At 37.6% G+C, this 23071-nt stretch overlaps 1 protein-coding gene and 1 non-coding gene across 3 annotated transcripts in view; one reads left to right on the forward strand and one right to left on the reverse strand.

Annotated features, from left to right (window-relative positions):
* Positions 1–23071, forward strand: part of TMEM108 (transmembrane protein 108) — a 380405-nt gene that overhangs the window by 83156 nt on the left and 274178 nt on the right. The window lies entirely within an intron of this gene.
* Positions 11440–11546, reverse strand: LOC118895086. Its single transcript, XR_005019859.1, has one exon. It is a non-coding gene; the product is annotated as a U6 spliceosomal RNA (small nuclear RNA).

The following is a 23071-nucleotide window of genomic DNA, read 5'->3' on the forward strand; positions in this document are numbered from 1 at the left end:
CAGTTAGTGAGTGAATGAGTGAATGAATTCATCACCTTATCCCCACTTGGTACTATGGTGTTCAGTTAGTAGATCTTCAAAAAAGTGTTGATAAATGAATAATTCCACTTTTCTCATCATTCCCTTAGGCCCTTTCTAGATAACTAGCTTCTTATTTTCTGATTAATGAAGAGGTTATTAATAGCTGATAGCCTGGTATGTTGCCTCTCAGAAAGGAATTTGTGTTCTAATAGCAGATTCAAAGGCCTGACTCATTAATGGTGTACATTTCAGATAATGGACTAGAAGAGGTTTGTGGGAAGTGTGGGTGCCTATAGTCAGAGACAGGAGGTGGTTCCATCTACTATGCATGCACCTGCCTCTCAGCCCCTGTAGAAACCTGGACTGATTTATGTGTATTAACTTTTAATTTATTATGCAAAACAAAAATTCTCCATAGAACACTTAATAATTGTGGCAAAGCTGAAAGCCAGCTGCTGTTTTGTTCCCTTGCAAATATTCTTTCCATTCAACTGCAGTTTTCTCACTTTTGCCATCTTGGCCTGTGAATCTGTAAGCTATGCTAAAGAAAGAGGACTGTCTGAGGTTATCCCAAAGAATGAAGATCTGGTCTTCATAACCTCTTCCACAGTATCTTCCTGGAGCACATGAGCAGTGCTCACTTACATTCACTCTTGAGGATACAGAGGGTGGCATTTTTCAATGTGACTGGGAGATGAGGGAGTCTCTTAGGATGTCTCTACTAATGAGCAGTACAGTCTTTCTTATTTCTTTGGATTATATCTGAACGGCCTCACCTCAACCGAGCACACAATTCTGATGGTTCTGCCTCACCAGGCAGTATGCACTGTGTCTTTCCTATAAGGTATATCAAAGGAGACAATAGATGGTAAAGAGCAGTGCAAATTCTGAAGGCCTGCTTGTTTTGTGACTGCTTGTTCTCTTATTTAATTCAGTCACTACGGTTTTCTGTGGATTATATTTCTCACATTTTAGAAGACCAAGTATATTTAAATAATTTGGCGTAAAGCCCAGCAAAGTACCCTGCGTGAACTGACACTGAATAAATAACCAGTGGGGAGAAAATAGAGGTTTGCAAACATGACAACCAAGAAACCAGGGCACAATTCAACTTACCTTGAGCAGTTGGCCCTCAGAGGAAATGTCTAGGTGTCTCCGTGGAGGAGATGGCCATTGTCTGTATTTGTAATGCAAGTATCTTCCCCATTCTTTTCTCCATCAGCCCCACTGCATGTTAGAAACATTGTGTATACATGAGGGGAAAAAACTAAAACTTGGTTAAATTGGCTATTCCAAACAATGTTATTGAAGTTACTTAGAGGCCATGACAGTGGGTAATCATGGGAGCAAGATACAACCTTTGATCTGTCTTCAGAATGCAGTGTCTTTACAAAAGCGATCACTCAAGGTTAATAGCCTGCATCTGTGGTGTTTGGTAGTTAAAGAATCAATTTAAATGTCTTATGCAAAGGAAAACCTTAACAGTGTTTTGTGGTGGTTAATGCATTTCAAGTATACTTGAGATTTAAGGAGCAGACAAAAAGGAAAAGAAGTGGATTTCTCATGGTTTAGACTGGTGGTGCAAACCATTTTTTAAAAAATCGAATTTCTTTAAAAAAAATTTTTTATTCAATTTATTTAAACTTATAAAAAAGTTCACCCATTTCTCCCACCACTTACCCCCCGCCTCTTGCAACCACCAATCTGTTCTCTGTATCTGTGAGCTTGTTTTTGTTTTTTAAATTCCACATATAAGAGAGATCATACGGTATTTGTCTTTCTCTGACTTATTTCACTTAGCATAATGCCCTTGAGGTCCATCCATGTTGTCGCAGATGGCAAGATTTTATTCTTCTTTGTGGCTGAATAATATTCTATTGTATATATACACACCACAGTTTCTTTTTTTTTTAACCACATAGTCTTTTTTTATTTATTTACTTTTAAATTTATTTAATTTATTTATTTTTGTCTGGGTTGGTCTTTGTTGCTGCACATGGGCTTTCTCTAGTTGCGGCGAGCAGGGGCTACTCTTTGTTGTGGTGTGCAGCCTTCTCATTGTGGTGGCTTCTCTTGTTGCAGAGCACGGGCTCTAGGTGCATGGGCTTCAGTAGTTGTGGCACGCGGGCTCGGTAGTTGTGGCTCACGGGCTTAGTTGCTTCGTGGCATGTGGTATCTTCCTGGACCAGGGCTTGAACCCGTGTCCCCTGCATTGGCAGGCATATTCTTAACCACTGTGCCACCAGGGAAGCCCTACACACCACAGTTTCTTAATCCATTCATCCATTGATAGGCACTTAGGTTGGTTCCATATCTTGGCTAATTCTGTGATGAACATAGGGGTAGACATATCTTATCAAATTAGTATTTTCATTTTCTTTGGATAAATACCCAGAAGTGGAATTACTAGATCATATGGTGGTTCTATTTTTAATTTTTTGTGGAAACTGCATACTGTTATCCATATTGGCTATACCAATTTACATTCCCACAAACAGTGCATGAGGGTTCCCTTTTTTACAAATCCTTGCCAATGCTTGTTATTTCTTGTCTTTTTGATGATAGCCATTCCAAGAGGTATAATGTGATATCTCATTGTGGTTTTGATTTGCATTTCTGTAATGATTAATGATGTTGAGCATCTTTTCATGTACGTGTTGGCCATCTGTATGACTTCTTTGGAAAAAGAAGTCTATTCAGCTCTTATGCCCATTTTTAGTTGGATTGTTTGTGTGCAAGCTTTGTTTCTTTTTTGTTTGTGTTTGCTATTGAGTTGTATGAGTTCTTTATGTATCTTGGATATTAGCCCCTTATCAGATACAGAATTTGCAAATATTTCCTCCCATTCTGTAGGTTCCCTTTACATTTCTTGGTGGTTTCCTTTGCTGTGCAGAAGCATTTTAGTTTGATGTACTCCCACTTGCTTATCTTTGCCTTTGTTCTTTTGCATTTGACGTAGATTCAAAAAATCATCACCAAGACCTATGTCAGTGAGCTTACCACTTGTGTTTTCTTCTAGGAATTTTATGGTGTCATGTCTTACATTCAAGTATGTAATCCCTTTAGGGTTAATTTTTGTATATGTTATGAGATAATTGTCCGGTTTCATTCTTTTGCATGTAGTTATCCAGTTTTTCCAGCCCCTTTTATTGAAGAGATTGTCCTTTCCCCATTGTATATTCTTTGGTCCTTTGTCATAAATTAATTTACCATGTATGTGTGGGTTAATTTCTGGGCTCTCTGTTTCGTTCCATTGATCTATGTGTCCTTTTATATGCAAATACCATACTGTTTTAGTTACTTTAGCTTTGTAATACAGTTTGAAATCAGGGAGTGTGATACTTCCAGCTTTGTTATTCTTAAGATTACTTTGGCTATTTGGGGTCTTTTATGTTTCCATACACATTTTAAGATTTTTTATCCGATTTCTGTGAAAAATGCCATTGGAATTTTGATAGGGGTTGGATTGAACCTGTATATTATTGCTTCTGGTAGTATGGACATTTTAACAATACTAATTCTTTCAATCCATGAGCATGGAATATCTTTCCATTTATTTGTGCCATCTTCAATTTCTTTCATCAATGTCTTGTGGTTTTCAGTATAGAGATCTTTCACCTCCTTGGTTAAATTTCTTCCTTGGTATTGTATTCTTTGATGCTATTGTAAATGGGATTATTTTCCTAATTTCTCTTTCTGATAGTCCATTATTACTATAAAGAAATGCAGCTGATTTTTGTGTATTGATTTTTTGTCCTGCACCTTTACTGAATTTGTTTATTAGTTCTAACCATTTTTTGATGGAATCTTTAGGGTTTTCTATGTATAGTATCATGGCATCTGCAAATAGAGACAAGTTTACTTCTTCCTTTCCAATTTGGATGCCTTTTATTTATTTATTTTTTGTCTTGCCTAATTGCTGTGGCTAAAACGTCCAATACTATGTTGAATAAAAGTGGCTGGAGTGACATCCTTGTCTTGTTCCTGATATTAGAGCAAAAGATTTCAGCTTTTCACTACTGAGTATGGTGTTAGTTGTGGGCTTGCCATATATAGCCTTTATTATGTTCGGGTATGTTCCTCCTATAGCCGCTTTGTTGAGAGTTGTTTTTTTTTTTTAATCATAAATGGATGTTGAATTTTGTCAGATGCTTTTTCTGCATCTATTGAGATGATCATATGATATTTATCCTTCATTTTGTTAATATGGTGAATCACACTGACAGACTTGCAGATGTTGAACCATCCTTGCATCACTGATAAATCCCCTTTGATAATGGTGTATGATCCTTTTAATATATTGTTGAATTCAGTTGGCTAATATTTTGTTGAGGATTTTTCACCTGTGTTTATCAGTGATTTGGGCCTGTAATTTTCTTTCTTGTATGCCATCCTTGTTTGGTTTTGGTATCAGGGTAATACAGACCTCGTAAAATGTATTTGGAGGCGTTCTCCCATATTTTGAGGGCGAGTTTGAGAAAGATTGGTACTAATGCTTTGAATGTTTGGTGGAATTCACTGGTGAAGCCATCTGGTCCTGGACTCATGTTTGTTGGGAGATTTTTGATTACCAATTCAGATGCCTTGCTAGTAATGGATCTGCTCAGATTTCCTACTCGTCATGATTCAGTCTTGGTAGATAATATGTTTCTAGGAGTTTATATATATTCTAGGTTGTCCAGTTTGTTGGCATGTAATTCTTCATAGTAATCTCTTATGATTCTTTGTGTTTCTGTGGTATTAGTTGTAACATCTTTCCTTTCATTTTTGATTTGTTTGAGGCCTCTCTTTTTCTCTTGGTGAGTCTAGCTAAAGGTTTGTCAATTTTGCTTATCTTTTTAGTGAACCAGCTCTTAGTTTAACTGCTTTTTTCTCTTGTTTTTTAAAGTCTCTATTTCATCTATTTCTGCTATTACCCTTGTTATTTCTTCTACTAACTTTTGGCTTCATTGGTTCTTCTTTTTCTAGATCCTTGGGGTGTAAAATTAGATTGTTTATTTGAAACTTGTTTCTTGAGGTAAGCATTTATTACTATGAACTTCCCTCTTAGAACTGCTTTTGCCACATCCCATAGATTTTGGATTGTTGTGTGTCCATTTTCATTTGTCTCCAGGTATCTTTTGATTTCTTCGATTTCTTTTTTAGATTTTTTTTTTGATGTGGACCATTTTTAAAGTCTTTATTGAACTTGTTACAATATTGCTTCTGCTGTATGTTTTGGTTTTTTGGCCCTGAGGCATGTGGGATCTTAGCTCCCCGACCAGGGATTGAACCTGCACCTCCTGCATTGGAAGGCGAAGTCTTAACCACTGGACTGCCAGGGAAGTTCCTCTTCTTTGATTGCTTCAGTGACCCCATTGCTTGTTTAGTAGCATATTGTTTAACCTCCAAATGTTTGTGGTTTTTGCAGTTTTTTTGTTGTAATTGATTTCTAGTCTCATACTGTTGTGGTCAGAAAAGATGTTTGATATGTTTTAAATCTTCTTAAATTTATTGAGACTTGTTTTGTGACCTAGCATGTGATCTATCCTGGAGAATATTCCATGTGCACTTGAAAAGAATGTGTATTCTGCTTTTGGATGGAATGTTCTATTTATATCTATTATGTCTGCTTGGTCTAATGTGTCATTTAAGGCCAGTATTTCCTTATTGGCTTTTTGTCTAGGTGATCTGTCCACTGATGTAAGTGAGGTGTTGAAGTTGCCTTCTATTATTGTGTTGCTGTCAATTTCTCCCTTTATGTTTGTTTATATTTGCTCTGTCTATTTAGGTTCTCCTATATTGGGTGCATATATTTTTACAGTTGTTATGTGTTCTTGGATTGAACCCTTTATAATTATGTTATGTCCTTCTTTGTCTCTTGTTACAGTCTTTTTTGTTTTTTAAAAAGTCTATTTTGTCTGATATAAGTTTTGCTACAGCTTTCTTTTTGTTCCCATTTGCATGGAATACCTTTTACCATCCCCTCAGTTTGTGTCTTTCGATCTGATTTGTTTCTCTTGTAGGCAGCATATAGATGTGTCTTGTGTTTTTATACATTCAGCCACTCTGTCTTTTGATTGGAGAATTCAGTGTGTTTACATTTAAAATAATTATTGTTAGGTACGTGGTTATTGCCATCTTGTTAATTCTTTTGCTGTTTTTGTAGTTCCTCTCTGTTCCTTTTGCCCCCTTTTTTTAATATTTTCATTTTGTTGATGTATAGTTGATTTACAATGTTGTGTTAGTTGCACGTGTACAGCAAAGTGATTCAGTTATACATATACGTATATTCATTCTTTTTTTGGTTCTTTTTTCGTACAGCTTACCGCAGAATATTGAGTAGAGTTCCCTGTGCTATACAGGAGGCCCTTGTTGGTTATCTATCATATATATAGTAGTGTGTGTTTGTTCATCCAAGCTCCTGATTTATCCATTGCCCTGACATTTCCCCTTTGGTGACCATAAGTTTGTTTTTGATATCTGTAAGTCTGTTTCTGTTTTGTAAATAAGTTCACTTCTATCTTTTTTTAAAATTAGATGCCACATATGAGTGATGTCATATGATATTTGTCTTTCTCTGTCTGACTTACTTCACTTAGTGTGATAATTTCTAGGTTCACCCATGTTGCTACAAATGGCATTATTTCATTCTTTTTTGTGGCCGAGTAATACTCCATTGTATATATGTACCACAACTTCTTTATCCATTCCTCTGTCAATGGACATTTAGGTTGTTTCTATGCCTCAGCTATTGTAAATAGTGCTTCAGTGAACATTAGGGTGCATATATCCTTTCAGATTATTGTTTTCTCCAAAGATATGGCCAGCAATGGGATTGCTGGATCATATGGTAGTTCTATTTTTTAGTTTTTTAAGGAACCTCCATACTGTTCTCCATAGTGGTTGTACCAATATACAGTCCCACCAACATTGTAGGAGGGTTCCCTTTTCTCCACACCCTCTCCAGTATTTATTGTTTGTAGACTTTTTGATGATGACTATTTTGACCGATGTGAGGTGATACCTCATTGTAGGTTTGATTTGCATTTCTTTGATAATTAGTGATGTCGAGCATTTTTTCATTTGCTTTTTGGCCATCTGTCTTCTTTGGAGAAATGTATATTCAGATATTCTGCCATTTTTTGATTGGGTTGTTTATTTTTCTGACATAGAGCTGCATGAGCTGTTTGTGTATTTTGGAGATTAATCTCATGTCCATCACTTCATTTGCAAATATCTTCTCTCATTCTGTGGGTTGTCTTTTCATCTTCTTGATGGTTTTCCTTTTTTGTGCAGAAGCTTTTAAGTTTCATTAGGTTCTATTTGTTTATTTTAGTTTTTATTTTCGTTATTCTAAGAGGTGGATTATAAAAGATTTTACTGTGATTTATGTTAAAGAATGTTCAGCCTATGTTTTCCTCTAAGAGTTTTATTGTGTCTGGCCTTATGTTTAGATCTTTGATCCATTTCGAGTTTATTTTTGTGTATGGTATTAGAGAGTGTTCTAATTTCATCTTTTGACATGTAGCTCTCCAGTTTTCCCAGCACCACTTTTTGAAGAGACTGTCTTTTTTCCACTGTATATTCTTGCCTCCCTTTCATAGATTAATTGATCATAGGTGCATGAGTTTATTTCTAAGCTTTCTGTCCTATTCCATTGATCTATATTTCTGTTTTTGTTCCAGTACCATACTGTTTTAATGACTAGCTTTGTAGTATAGTCTAAAGTCAGGGAGTCTGATTCCTCCAGCTCCGTTTTTCTTTCTCAAGATTGCTTTGGCTATTTGGGGTCTTTTGTGTTTCCATATAAATTTAAAAATTTTTTGTTCTAGTTCTGTGAAAAATGCCATTGGTAATTTGATGGGAATTGCATTGGATCTTTAGATTGCTTTGGGTAATATAGGCATTTAGACAATATGGATTCTTCCCGTCCAAAAACATGGTATATCCTTTCATCTGTTTGTGTCATCTCCAATTTCTTTCATCAGCATCTTATAGTTTTCAGAATAGAGGTCTTTTGTCTTCTTACGTAGGTTTATACCTAGGTACTTTATTCTTTTGGATGCGATGGTAAATGGGATTGTTTCCTTAATTTCTCTTTCTGATCTTTTGTTGTTAGTGTATGGGAATGCAAGAGATTTCTGTGTATTAATTTTGTATCCTGAAGCTTTACTGAATCCATTGATGAGCTCTAGTAGTTTTCTGGTAGCATCTTTAGGATTCTCTATGTACAGTATCATGTCACCTGCAAACAGTGACAGTTTTAAGTCTTTTTTTCTGATTTGGATTCCTTTTATTTCCCTTTCTTCTCTGATTGCTATGGCTGAAACTTCCAAAACTATGTTGAATAATAGTGGTGAGAGTGGGCAACCTTGTCTTGTTCCTGATCTTAGAGGAAATGCTTTCAGTTTTTCACCATTATGAATAATGTTTGCTGTGGGTTTGTCATATACAGCCTTTATTATATTGAGGTAGGTTCCCTCTATGCCCACTTTTTGGAGAGTTTTTATCATAAATGGATGTTGAATTTTGTCGACAGCTTTTTCTGCATCTATTGAGATGATAATATGGTTTTTATTCTTCAGTTAGTAGTTAATGTGGTGTATCACGCTGATTGATTTACGGATATTGAAGATTCCTTGCATCCCTGGGATAAATCCTACTTGATCATGGTGTATGATCCTTTTAATGTATTGTTAGATTCGATTTGCTAGTATTTTGTTGAGTATCTTTGTATCTATGTTCATAGTAATATTGGCCTGTAATTTTCTTTTTTTGTGGTGTCTTTGTCTGGTTTTGGTATCAGGGTGATGGTGGCATCATAGAATGAGTTTGGGAGTGTTCCTTGGTATGCAATTCTATGGAAAAGTTTAAAAAGGGTAGGTGTTAACTCTTTTCCAGATGTTCAATATAATTCACCTGTGAAGACATCTGGTCCTGTACTTTTGTTTGTTGGAAGTTTTTTAATCACTGTTTCAATTTTAGTACTTGTGTTTGGTCTGTTCATATTCTCTATTTATTCCTGATTCAGCCTTAGAAGGTTGTATCTTTCTAAGAATTTGTCCATTTCTTCTAGGCTGTCCATTTTATTGGCATAGAGTTGCTTGTGGTAGTCTCTTATGATCCTTTGTATTTCTGCAGTGTCAATTGTAACTTCTCCTTTTTCATTTCTTCTTTAATTGATTTGAGTCCTCTCTTTTTCTTGATGAGTCTGGCTAAAGGTTTATCAGTTTTGTTCATCTTATCAAAGAACCAGCTTTTAGTTTCATTGATCTTTGCTATTGTTTTCTTCGTCTCTGTTTCATTTATTTCTGCTCTGATCTTTATGATTTTTTTCCTTCTACTAACTTTGGGTTTTGTTTTTTCCTCTTTCTCTAGTTGGTTTAGGTGTAAGGTTAGGTTGTTTATTTGAGATTTTTCTTGTTTCCTGAGGTAAGAGTGTATTGGTATAAACTTCTCATTTAGACCTGCTTTTACTGAGTCCCGAAGGTTTTGGACCATCGTATTTTCATTGTCATTTGTCTCTAGGTACTTTTTTAATTTCCTCTTTAATTTCTTCAGTAATCTGTTGGTTGTTTAGTAACATATTGTTTAGCCTCCATGTGTTTGTGGTTTTTACAGTTTTTTCCCCCTGTAATTGATTTCTAATCCCATAACGTTGTGGTCAGAAAAGGTGCTTGGTATGATTTCAGTTTTCTTAAATTTACCAAGGCTTGATTTGTGGCTCAAGATGTGATCTATCCTGGAGAATGTTCCACGTGCACTTGAGAAGGAAGTGTATTCGGCTGCTTTCCGATGGAATGTTCTATAAATATCAATTAAGTCCATCTGGTCTAATGTGTCATTTAAGGCCTGTGTTTCCATATTGATTTTCTGTCTGGATGATCTGTCCGTTGATGAGAGTGGGGTATTAAAGTCTCCCACTATTATTGTGTTACTGTCAGTTCCTCCTTTTATGGCTGTTAGCCTTATATATTGAGGTGCTCCTATGTTGCGTGCATATATATTTACAATTGTTACATGTTCTTCTTGGATTGATCCCTTGATCATTATGTAGTGTCCTTCTTTGTCTCTTGTAACATTCTTTATTTTAGAGTCTGTTTTGTCTGATATGATTATTGCTACTCTGGCTATCTTTTGATTTCAGTTTGCATGGAATATCTTTTTCCATTCCTTCACTTTCAGTCTGTATGTGTCCCTAGATCTGAAGTGGGTCTCTCATAGAGAGCATATATACAGGTCTTGTTTTTGTATCCATTCAGCCAGTCCATGTCTTTTTTGGTTGGAGCATTTAATCCATTTACATTTAAGGTCATTATTGATATGTATGTTCCTATTGCCATTTTCTTAATTGTTTTTGAAGGTCTTTTTTCTTCCTCTTTTGTTCTCTTCTTCTGTGATTTGATGTCTATCTTTAGTGAAGCGTTTGGATTGCTTTTTCTTTTTTGTGTGTGTATCTATGGTAGATTTTTGGGTTGTGGTTCCCATGAGGCTTTGATATAGCAGTCTATATATAAACAAGATTGTTTTAAGTTGCTGGTCTTTTAATTTCAAATGCCTTTCCAATATCCTGCATTGGTACTCTCCTCTTCTCATGATTGCTGGTTTTGATATCAAACTTCTTTGTGTATGATTTCATACCTTTATCTTTTCCTTTACCGGTGAGCTTCCCCATTTGTAATTTTCTTGATTCTATTTGTGGCCTTTTCTTTCCTGCCTAGAGAAGTTCCTTCAGAATTTGTTGTAATGCTGGTTTGGTGGTGCTGAATTCTCTTAGCTTTTGCTTGTCTGTAAAACTTCTGATTTCTCCTTTGAATTTGAACAAAAGTCTTGCTGGGTAGAGTATTCTTGGTTGTAGCTTTTTCCCTTTCATCACTTTAAATATGTCATGCCTCTCCCTTTTGGCCTGCAGAGTTTTTCCTGAAAAATCAGCAGTTAACCTTATGGGGGTTCTCTTGTATGTTGTTTGTTGCTTTTACCTTGTTGTTGTTATTATTTTTTTTTTTTGGTCTTTAATTTTTATCAGTTTTATTAATATGTGTCTCAGCATGTTCCTCCTTGGGTTTATCTTGTATGGGACTCTCTGTGCTTCCTGGACTTGAATGAGTGTTTCCTTTCTCATATTAGGGAAGTTTTTGGTTATAATCTCTTCAAATATTTTCTCAGTCCCTTTCGCTGTCTCTTCTCCTTCTGGGACCCCTATAATGCGAATGTTGGTGTGTTAATGTTGTCCCAGAGGTCTCTGAGACTGTCTTCATTTCTTTTCATTCTTTTTTTCTGCTCTGTGGCAGTGATTTTCACCATTCTGTCTTCCAGCTCACTTATTCGTTTTTCTGCCTCAGTTATTTTGCTATTGATTCCTTCTAGTGTATTTTTCATATTTTTCATTCCAGTTATTGTATTGTTCATCTCTGTTCTTTAAACCTTCTCTTTGTTAAAAATATTGAACACTTCATGAATTTGCATGTCATCCTTGTGCAGGGACCATGCTAATCTTCTCTGTATTGTTGCAATTTTAGTATATGTGCTACTGAAGTGACCACATCTGTTCCTTTTGTCTTTTCTTGCTCTCTTCATTTGTTGTTTGACTTTCTTTAGTGATTACATTTATATTTATTTCTCTTTGTCTTTTTTGTATTTACTGTAGGCTTTTGCTTTGTGGTTACTGTGAGGCTTACATATAATAACTTACACTCTGTTTTAAGTTGATAACAGGTTAAGTGTGTTCCCACTTTAAAATCAACATTTTTACTTACTGTCCCCCTACATGTTTTATGTTTTTAATGTCATATTTTTACATCTGTTTATTTTGTGTATCCCATAACTAATTATTGTAAGCATAGTTACATTTACTACTTTTGTCTTTTAACCTTTACACTAGCTTTATAAGTAATTAATTATTACCTTTACTATATATTTACTTTTCCAGTGAGATTTATTCTTTCATATATGATCTTGTTACTAATTAACTCCCTTTTGAGTCTGTTTCTTCACCTATAAAATGGTATGATAATGTTTTCATCATAGGAGCTAAATTTATGTGTGAAAGGTATGTGAGGCTGCTTTGTAAATTATCAGCTACTTTATAAGTTTATTTTATTATAAAGTGGAAATATCCTTTCATGTCCAGTTTTTGTCACTTTGCCTTTCTGTTTATCTAGTAATCACATATGTGTATAGATGGCACTGAGAAGATTGCTTTAAAATTACTTATTATATTGTTTTATTAATATGTATTATATTTATTATTACCTATTTTATTGTTTTACTACTATCTGAATGTTTGACTTCTATGTAGAATTTATTTATAGTTTGACATCATTTAGTAATTATCCAGAGACATGGACATGGTTTACTGTTACTTTTTTATGACTAGATCTATTAGTAAAGGAAATAAGCCTCACCATATCCATTACTCTGTGCGGATGCTACAATTAACTCATCCATGACTTTATAAAGAGCTAGCCGTGGATTCCCAATGTAAGAATATTTGCTTTAGGTTTCTTACCTTAACCTTCTGGTTTTAATTTGATTCAGTCTGAGAAAGGCGAAGTAAATCAAGGACAGAGCAGGCCTGCTTTGTGAGTTTGGATTGAAAAAATGAGAAATTCAGCCTAGACACTTACCAGTGGGGATATGTGATGTAATCATTAAAATGGTGAAGGGTTAGGATTTGTTCAGTACCCCAAAGGAGTCCTCTTTAAAACTATACATATGCATTAGACTTAGATTCCCCTGTCTAGTCCATCAAATATGAAACCAGGAAGTAATTTTTTTCTAATACTTTTCTGATTATAGCAGTAATATGTGAGTTGGAAGAAATCTATAAAGTACACTTGAGCTCAGTAAAGAAAATAAAAACCCTATGACACCACTTCATAGAGATCACTGTTGTTATTTATAACCATAATCACTGCGAATAGCCTTAAAAGCTTTGTTTTGTGTATGTTCATACCTATATCTAGATATCATATGTAGTTGTGTATATAACTTTTGATTTGCAAAATTGAAATCATAGTGTTTTTATTACCTTAATTAAAAATATTTCCTCATTGTCACATGCATGTATGTGAAATATTCACTATTTAGATGAATCATAATTTATCTGTGCCCTACTTTTGGACATTCTAAGTTGGCTCCCAGTTTTTGCTCTTATATGTAATGGGGGAATGAAAACAGTCTTATATGTAAAAATTGGTGTGAAATTGGTAATTATTTTATGTGGACAGGACCTAAAAATGGAATATCTGGGTCAAAGTTACCTATAGTTTTAAGGATTTTTGAAACATATGCCAGATGTTGTCCGTAAGAGTCCAATGAGAGCTCCCATTGCCATACCACTTCACCGTTGTCTTACCAGCTCACCAGGTCCTGTTTACTTTATGCACTGACTGCAAGTTATGTTCCTCTCACTATCCCAGCCTTAGTTAAAGCCTCATCATTTCTTCACAGGTTTACTTCAACAGCCTCTAGTCTTGACTCTCCAAAGCATTCTCCACGTTTACATGATCTTTCTCAACCAAGAATCTTATCACATCAATGGCTTCTCTATAGTCTGTATGTGAACCTACATATTCCAGCATGTGTGCAGAGCTTGTGGTTGTATTGCCACAACCTCTCTAGCCTCATCTGTAGATACTTGCCCACTTACAGTCTTGCCTTCAGTCCTCTTAAATTATGGTGGAAGCCTTCTGATATGAGACATGATTTTTTAATAAAAAATATTGGTTAAAATAGGGAGACATAAAAATGATATATTAAAAATGTTTATTATAACTTAAAACATATGTTCACATTTGTTCATCAGTCTTTTGATGTAGGGCCAAAGCCTTTCCCTTGAATGTGGCTCCACTCATCAAAGTACCTCATCAGTTTTCTTGTGTAACCACACCCATAATATGTCACTTACGAGTTCTAGTTTGAGTTTCTTTCCAGTAGAATGAATAAAAGAGCAGAATCTTGTAGGTTGTTACGGTGTATCTTCCAGTCTTTTACAGCTATCTCACTCACTTGTAATTTGACAGTAATTTTTTGGCAGCTAGTCTTTTTGAGTCTTTCCAAAAGATTCAACCTAGTTTTCTTAGAGACAATAACTCTTTTGGTTCACACTCATATTTCATTGGCTTATATAATATTTAACTAAATTACACACTATTTAATTAAATTAATTAGATTCTAAGGCCAAGCACAACTGACTTATACATGTTGGGAACCAATATAAGTGACCCTTAGCGAGCATATCCCTCAACTGGGGGAGTCATCAAGTGCCCTGGTCTACTGGAGAGAAACCATCAGTATTTGGCTTGAGTGTCAGTATGCCTTTCAGAGAGAATGGAGAGTGTTAATTCAGGAGTGAGTTCAGTAGAAGTCAGTGAAAAAAGTTTTTCACTGACAGTTTTTCACTGTGTTTACAGCTCCTTAAGTAAGTCATAGCCTCTCCCTTCTTTATTTTTTGGCCTGTTATTTGCTCTCAGATCCTTACAAATTGAATTTTGGTATCATGGCTTCTTCCAGGAAACTTTTCTTCATAGACCCTCCCTTTCCAGATAGTTGTTCCCCCTATTTGCTCACTTAGTGCCACATGCTATAGGTTAAAGTATCCCTATACTCAACTGTGAGCCCAGTGAGACCAGGGCCATGTCATTTATCTCTGATTCCATGGTCTTGACTTTTAGAAAGTATTGGATAAGTGAATTTGATTTTGTTTTTTCAGGAAGGTGGGACAAGTTGAAAAATATAAATACATATCCTCATTATTAAGATATGTTTAATGTTTCTGAAATTTGAATAGGACTTATAATAAATGTGTTTGTTTATAACCTCAGTAGCTGTTATTGAATTGATGGTGTATCTTAAACATCAAAGCAATGAAACTGGGTTAAAAAAGCGAGATCACTTCAGGGACAACAATATTCTTTCATAAACACCCCTCCATGCCGCTGTCAGAATCTCTGTTGTGGGCCAATGTAGCATTTCTTTTTGACGTCTAAGTTCTAAGGGTGGCTCAGGGTGGGGATGCTGTGCAGCCCATGGGTAAGAACACAAAGACTGGAGTCAGAGTGCCTGGGTTCAGATCTTGGCCCTGCCTCATACTCTGTGCCCTCGGACAAGTCAGGGCCTCACTTTTCTCGTCTGTAAAATGGAGAAAGTCATAACTTTTAAATGATCCATAAAAGCCACTTAGAGCTGCTTGGCACATTCTGTGCCTTCAAGATAAGTTAATGGTTGCTATTGCTATTATTGTGATACCAAAGAATTCATAAAAGTGATCCTATTAATAGTATAATCACAGAAGGATTTATAAAAATGCTTTCATAAATAGTAGCATCCCTTCTAAACCCTCACTGCAAGGCATTCAAAGAGGAAATACTAGGTGGGTAGATATTTACATCTGGAATCTACCATTTACCAGCTGTAACATTCTGGACGATTAACATCTCTTAGTCTTGATTTCTCTACCTGTAAAATAGAGATAATGACAATGCAAGACTCAGCGGGTTATTATGGATATTAAATTATAGGATGAATGTAAAATATAATCAGTCACAGATTTGGTATGCAAAATATAACTTTGTTTATAACTGAATTTTCTCACCTCTTGAGCCTCCGTTTTCTCCATTGGCAGGAAATGAAATCTTGCCAATTTAATGGTAAATTTAGAGACTTCCAGACACTTCCCCTCAATCTCTAGTTTGAGTAAATACTTAGTTGATTTGGGATTCTTTCCTTTTGCCTTTTACTTTACTTCTCCCTTAGGGTGAGGTTCTGGGGATTAGGTGTTATTCTGAGATCTGTGACACTTCCATTCAGATATAGGGTTTCCAATGGTGCTTAGCTCTGCTGAATGCACAGCTGAAAGTTTTCATTCTGCCTCCTGGCCCCAGACCCTGCCGATACCTCTGGTTTCGTGGAGCCTGGTGCACCTGCTTCATCTCTGATACTTTGAGGGAAATTCTTGTTTCTCTGTCACCTCACTGGAGAGTGCAGACCTGTACAGTGGCCCCCATGCATGTCCATGCTCCCCCTGTGCTGCCATGGCTCTTCCATCCCTCCAGACCCTGCTGGGTGCTGAGTTTCTCTCAGCTTCTGAACTCACCTGGGGTTTCTTTGCTTCGTCCCCCATCTACATGGGCTTGGCTCAGAGTGCAGATGGGGAGAGAAAGGCTCCATTTCCTTCTCAGAAACCCATAACGGTATTTAACTCTTATTCTTTGCATTAGTTTTCTATTGCTGCCATAACAAATCACTGGACATTTAACAGCTCAAAACACCACACATTTATTATCTCACAGTTCCGTAGGTTAGAAGTCTAGGGTGACTTGGCTGTCTTCTCAGACTTGGGTTTCACGAGGCCAAAATCAAGGTTCACTTCAGGCTTACCAGGTTGTTAGAAGAATCCAGTTTCTTGCCTTTGTAGGACTGAAATCCCCATTTCCTTGCTGAATGTCAACTGGAGGTTGTTCTCAGCTTCTTGTGGCCACCCACTTTCCTTGGCTCATGGCTCCCTTCTTTCATCTTCAAAGCTAGCAATGGTGGGTTGAGTCCTTCTCACATTTTGAATCTCTCCGACCTCCCCTTCTGTCTCATCTTTTCTGCCTTCCTTTTTCCATGCATCTCTCTGACTCTTCTGACTCAGGTGATTACATTGGACCCACCTCGGTAATATCCCTGTCTTAAGGTCAGCTGATGAGTAACCTTAATCCGTTTGTGAAGTCCCTTCAGAGCAGTACCTAGATTAATGGCTGGATTAGTAGCCAGGAATAGGAAATGTCGGTACATCTTTAGAATTCTGCCTGTAACACTCTTACCCCAAATCTCTCTTGACTCTTCTCTGTCAGTGGAGGGATAAACAAGCTAGGCATGTATTCCTCAAAAATCATTGCTTATCCTAGGAGCTCAGCTTTTGATATCTAAGTAATGTTCCAAAGTGCCAAACTATTTTTTCTATCATAGGCCTCAAGATGCTCTGGATGTCTAGCACTAAAATTAACCTTTCTCTCTGTTATATCATGTGTATCCCATGGACAGTGTGTACAGAAAGGCCTCCCTGTCTCTTTGGATGGTGGTTAAAGGATAAAGGCATGCCAGTTTGGTTAATCAAACATATATTGACTATTCTGTAGACAGTGGTATGAGAGATTCTAACCTCAAGGAATTTATAACCCAGTAGGGGTGAATTTCATTTAAATAAATACTTATAATAAATGCACAATGTGAGAAGACTGTGTAGGAATACACATGGTACTGTCAGAACCTAGAGGAGGAGGCTGGGACTTTCAATTGAGAGGTGAAGGTTTAAGAAACAGTGGCGTATAGGCAGGCCTAGAAGAAAAGTGGTGGTTGAGAAATAATTTTACATGCTTGCAATCTGAGAAGTATTTTTCTATACTGAATTTCATTTAGTAATCACAGTTACTTTTTGCAGTAGGAATTGTAGTATTTGTGTTACAGATATGGGAGGTAAGGCTGAGAAACTTGCTCAAAATCAGATTCCATCTTGACTGAGATTGAACCCTTGATCTAACTCTAGATCATGTGCTTTTTTACTAATCACATTAAGATGAGTGGGAGGAGGAGAGGCAAACCACGTGGCGAGAACTGGGTAAGCAGGGGTAGTGAGGTGGCTAATATGGTGTGTACAGTAGCTAGCCTTCAGTAGCCTCTTATGATCCCCACCTACGGGTATTGACACCTTTGTATAGTCCCCCACCAAACTGGATTGGGCTGGCCTGTGAAACCAACAGGATATTACAAATGATGATGTGTGATTCTGAGGCTAGGTCAAAACAGAAACAGCTACCATGCCCTAAGAGACCAGCGTCCCTCTGGGGAGGTCCACGTGGCAAGGCCATAGGAAAGCCATCTTGGCAGCAGGTCTTCCAGTCCCAGTCAGGTCTTCAGATGACTGCATCCCTGTGGGAGACCCTGAACTAGAATCAGCCAGTTAAACTGCTGTCAGATTCCTGACCCACAGAAACCGTTGTGAGATATTTATTGTTGTTTTAAGCCACCAAGTTCTGGGCCAACTTGTTTCATAGTAATAGGTAACTAATGCAGCATAGGTTTTAAAAGAGTAAGTAATTAATCTTATTTAAATAGTGTTGAACAGATTGTAAGAAACCTGCCCTGCAGTCTAAGAACCTTAGTTTTTATTCTGTAAGCATGAGGGAGACACTGAAGGGTTTCGAACAGCAGAGCGCTTAGAAAAATAGAATATTGGAGAGTCTCTTATGTATGGAATATTTACAGATTAACTGACTTCCTTGCCATTTGGGCCTGGAAAGCAGTCACTAAGGAGTTAAACATCTTCTAAATACTTCCGTCTCATCTTTTTCTGAGTCTGAAAATCTGTATCTGACTCTTTGAGTCCTAGGAATCATATTTTATTTTTATTTTTCTAATTAGTGGAGAGCTTCCTACTTCCAGCATTCCTGCAAGGCTAGCATGAGCCCCTGAAAGACAGAATGTCTTGTCCTAAGAGTGTGCTACAGGCAGATCCATGGGTCACCACCAGAAGAAAGTGTACGTGGTGTGAGCATGTGATTAGATTTCAGCCAAACACAGGTACAGGGAAAAGTGTGTAGTAGAAACTCTGATCTGGAGCCTCTGTTCTCTGGCCTTCTGGTGCAGTCACATCCTCGGTTAGCTCTGCCTGAAGCTTGGGGGCAGAATGATACAGTGGAAAGAACAGTATATTAGAGAGTCTGAAGAGGAAAGTGCGAGTTCTCACTGTGCCACTGACAAGCTGTGTGATCTTGGGCAAATATCGAATCCCCTGGGTCTCAGTATCTCTGCCCATAAAATGAGGAAGGGTTGATTAGATGATTCCCAAGGTTCCTCCTAATTACAACGTTCCATGACTTAGGATTCCTTTTATGTGATATCTCCATCAAAACTGGGAGAGTTCAGAGTGATAATCTGACTATTTCTAAAGGGAATAGGACAAATACCATAACCAAAAATGTTCCTTGGAAACTTTGTATTGTTATTAGACACAATGTATATCCGTTTGCTTAGTTTTCTGTGTAACATGAGTATTCCTTTGTAATTATAAGAATTATTTAATTTCTAAAAGGTTTGATTTCCCACCATAGAGGTTATGGGGGGAAAAATTAGAAATGCTGCCTGCCATTCATGCGTTAACAATACATAAGTCAGTAAGCGAGTCTGTGCCATAGGTATTGTTCAGTGTGATTTCTATTCTGTTTAATAATTGCAATTTTAATTGATAATTGTGATTTATACCATCATCTTAACACCTTACAGGAGGTGCAGCCCCCTGCCTACTAATCTGGACTGATCTTAGTTTTGGTGCAACATTAGTATGTAATAGGATGCTTGGAAATTGCAGTTTGTAGCTATTACAGATTTTCTTTTCAGGATTGGTAAGTGGAGACACCCCTTACAGAACCCTACAGGATAATGAAATCCATTAATTAATCACAAATCGTGTATTTTAGCTTCCATTGTAATTGTAAATCTTTTTCACAAGCCTGTTTGGCCACTTTTTTTTCTTTCTCCTTTTTCCCCCATCCATCTCTCAGAAGACTGGTGAAAATGCAACCAGGTAAGCAAGCAGATAAATGAAAAGGAAGAAAATCGAGTGGCCTACATGTTTTAAGAGCTACATAAACTCAAACTCTGGTGATTCTGGAGTTTATCTGAGTGCGGGGAGGGGAGGGTAGGGAAGTAGGTCACCAGTTACAGTAGCTTGCCCTGTTTGAGCATGTAACCCCAACTTCAGACACTGGCAGACAGGATGACAAGCAGAAATAAGTAGTTGGTGCTGGGTGTATGAAAGGAAGTATTTTCACATCAGTCCTTCCACTGTGGACCCTATTTACACACTCCAATAGGTTATTTTTTTCCTTTTCTACACTCCTTTCATTCTAAGAGGATTACACCCTCCATTGCTTTCAGTCCACAAATCCTCCAATGCCATTTGATCAACATGTTTGTGACATTTTTGTTTGGATCAGGATTTGACCATACCTGTAGTGGTCTGAGGAGGTGGCAAGTGTTGCTGGGTGGCCAGAATAGCCAGAGGGTGGTGTGAATTCATTGCTAAATTGTAGAACAGTGCCAGAAGGATGCTGGGATTCTTCTTCTTTTATTCTTTTCAAAACTCTGACTTGAAACAGATACAAACTCCCGAACTTACTGAAGCAAAACTCTATCTCCTAAGGCTGTGGTTTTTAAACTTGAGTTACCAACCCAGAAACACAGACTTTCTGATTCAGTAAGTATGAAATAAGGCCTGATAATTTGCATTCCTAACAAGTTTCCCTGTGTTGCGGATACTGCTGGTCCCATTTTGGGAACCGCTGTCTTAAAGGTTCTCCCAACCTGGAGCAATTGGAAATCAGGCTACAGTCCCCCCAGGGTTTCTCAATTCTCTCACTCCTTTGAGGCCAGCTTGGCTCTGCCCCACTGTCCCTTGGGTCTGGGGTCATGGGTGTGTGCTCATATCCTGTCCTTCAGACCCAGAGTGTCCCAGACAGCTGAGAACTCTGGGACGCCCAACCATCTGAATTTCTGAACACAGTATAAACCAGAGATTTGGCACAGAAGTTGTGATCCCCCGTGACCTTAGGAACATTGTCATTTAATCTTGAAAATAACACTCTAGGTGGGGAGCATTCTCACTTTTGTCTATGAGGAATTGAAACTGAAGAAGTTGAAATTACTTGCCCAGAAGTAAATTGCTGAACTAGTATTTGAACCCAGGATTATGGCTTCAGTGCCTGATTTTCCTTTACCTATGTCTCTGTTTCTCCTGGGTTCCATTTTGACCTCTTTCCTCATTTCTATGTAGCCAAGATTACAAAGACTCTCTTTAATTAGGGTTTGAATTATGACTTACATATACATATGTGTGTATTTATGTATATGTGATTATATGTACACACACACATGCTCCTTGCTTCATTTTTATTATTTTGCATGTATTTGTAGTATAGTATATATTATGCACCCTTGAAGTTGCCCTAAAGCAGTTTAGAAACAGGGCAAGGAATACATATATACCCCTAAGTCTAGTGAACTCGTGCACATACACATTACTCATCCACACACAAACTGGCTTTTCCTCCATGCCTCACATTAAGGCTAAGAAAATCTGTCTCTTTGGTTGCCATTGACTCATACTAAGTTCCAGCCATGCCCTTGACTGCCATCAGTAAATGGAGTGAAAACTGCCTTTTCTGCCCTGTCCTCCTCGCATTATCTGCATTATCCGCAGTACTTCACCATAAAGGAGGAGATTTAAGTCATTGTTTAGTTCTGGTGGGAGAGAGTTGGCAGGTCTGTATTGACAGATCCACTGTGTTGGAAAACAAGAACAAGCCCTGAGGGCTTTGAGGGTGTGTCTGCAGTGAGAGTCTATATACTTTGTCCACATTAATAGCAATGCGGGGTTTTTTTTCTTTCCTAAAGAAAACAGCTCTTTTTCCAGTGAGGGGTGGACCGGGGGAACAAACCAAAAAACAAAAATTCTGAGGTCTGCTGTTGAAGGCTGTAGTGAACAAGGACCTGGGTTACAGGAAGAATGGTGATAAGAAGGAAAAATTGGTGGTCGTAGGTACCCCCAGGAACAAAATGACTGGGAAATACAAAATCACTTGTTTTTATTTTTAAGTTTACTTGTGGAAGTGGGTGTTGGAAAGGTTGCAGCTTGTGAGTTATTGTAAGTGGTGGAAGGAGGGTTGTATGAAATCTGAAAGGAAATTGTAACAGCAGCTGTGGATGGGTGGCCTGTATAACTAGGTACCTGATGGGTGTTAGAGGTATGTGCACGCTAGTGGATGTACTTCGGTTCAGCTGTGTGTGGTTTTCTGCAGTCTCCTAGTGTTCCTTCTGGCTGAAATTGCTCACAAGCAAACAAAAAATTTGCATTATGCTCAAATTGTTTCCTAGTATACCAATTGCATTGAAACAAATTTGTGTTTTCAAACAAGCAGTGTAGTACAACCGACTTTACACGTCAGTTCTCAGAGGATTCCCTGTTTCCCTTGTTATTAGAATACTTGATGGCATTCATTGAGATGAGGGGTATGTGAGGACGGCTCTCTTATACACATTTATTTCTTATTTTTTATTTTTTATTTATTTATGGCCGTGTTGGGTCTTCGTTTCTGTTGTGAGGGCTTTCTCTAGTTGCGGCAAGTGGGGGCCACTCTTCATCGCCGTGCACGGGCCTCTCACTATCGCGGCCTCTCTTGTTGCAGAGCACAGGCTCCAGATGCGCAGGCTCAGCAATTGTGGCTCACGGGCCTAGTTGTTCCGCGGCATGTGGGATCTTCCCAGACCAGGGCTCGAACCCGTGTCCCCTGCATTGGCAGGTAGATTCTCAACCACTGCGCCACCAGGGAAACCCCACATTTCTTTCTTATCTCATAAAATTTTAGATAATATTAAAAAACACAAAGTAATTAGTAAAGTCCCCCTCCAATGTCACAAAACAGATGTTAGTTTTTTTGGGCCACATAAAAATTTCCCATGTAGCAAAATGACCTTGTTAAGATGACATGTTCTGACCCCATCCCCCACCTCACCACGACCTTTGAGCCAAGCCACGTGGGGCTGAGTCACTGATGACTGGATGTTGTTCGTTTTCTCCCTGATGATTTTCTTTGACTGATAGCCCAGAGAGGTACCTGTTGAAGTGGCTCTGTATTGTTTGGTGAAGTGTGTATACTCATTTGTTCTGGGTCTCAGGGCATTTCCTAGGGTCTCATTTATTGATTTCAGGATATGGCTGTGTGTATTAGACACTTCTCAGCAAATTCTGCATGCACAATATTTGTGATGGTTAATTCTGGGGTACCCTGGGTGTTTTATCCTTTTCAGGTCCACCTTGGGAAAAAGAGAAAATACACACGGAGAAAGAAGCAGCTTCACACCTTTGACCCTACATTTGCAGGGGAGCCATGTCTGGGAAAAGCATAGATAAAACAGTGTCTTTGGAAGGAGTATCTGGTCATTTTCAACAGGTTCAGTATCTCTCTTCCAATTAGATGTGGCAGCTGGATTCTCATGTGTGCATTCAGATTACAGAGAGATAAGTGTT

Source organism: Balaenoptera musculus, chromosome 4 (assembly GCF_009873245.2).
Source record: "Balaenoptera musculus isolate JJ_BM4_2016_0621 chromosome 4, mBalMus1.pri.v3, whole genome shotgun sequence".
Taxonomy (NCBI): Eukaryota; Metazoa; Chordata; class Mammalia; order Artiodactyla; family Balaenopteridae; genus Balaenoptera; species Balaenoptera musculus.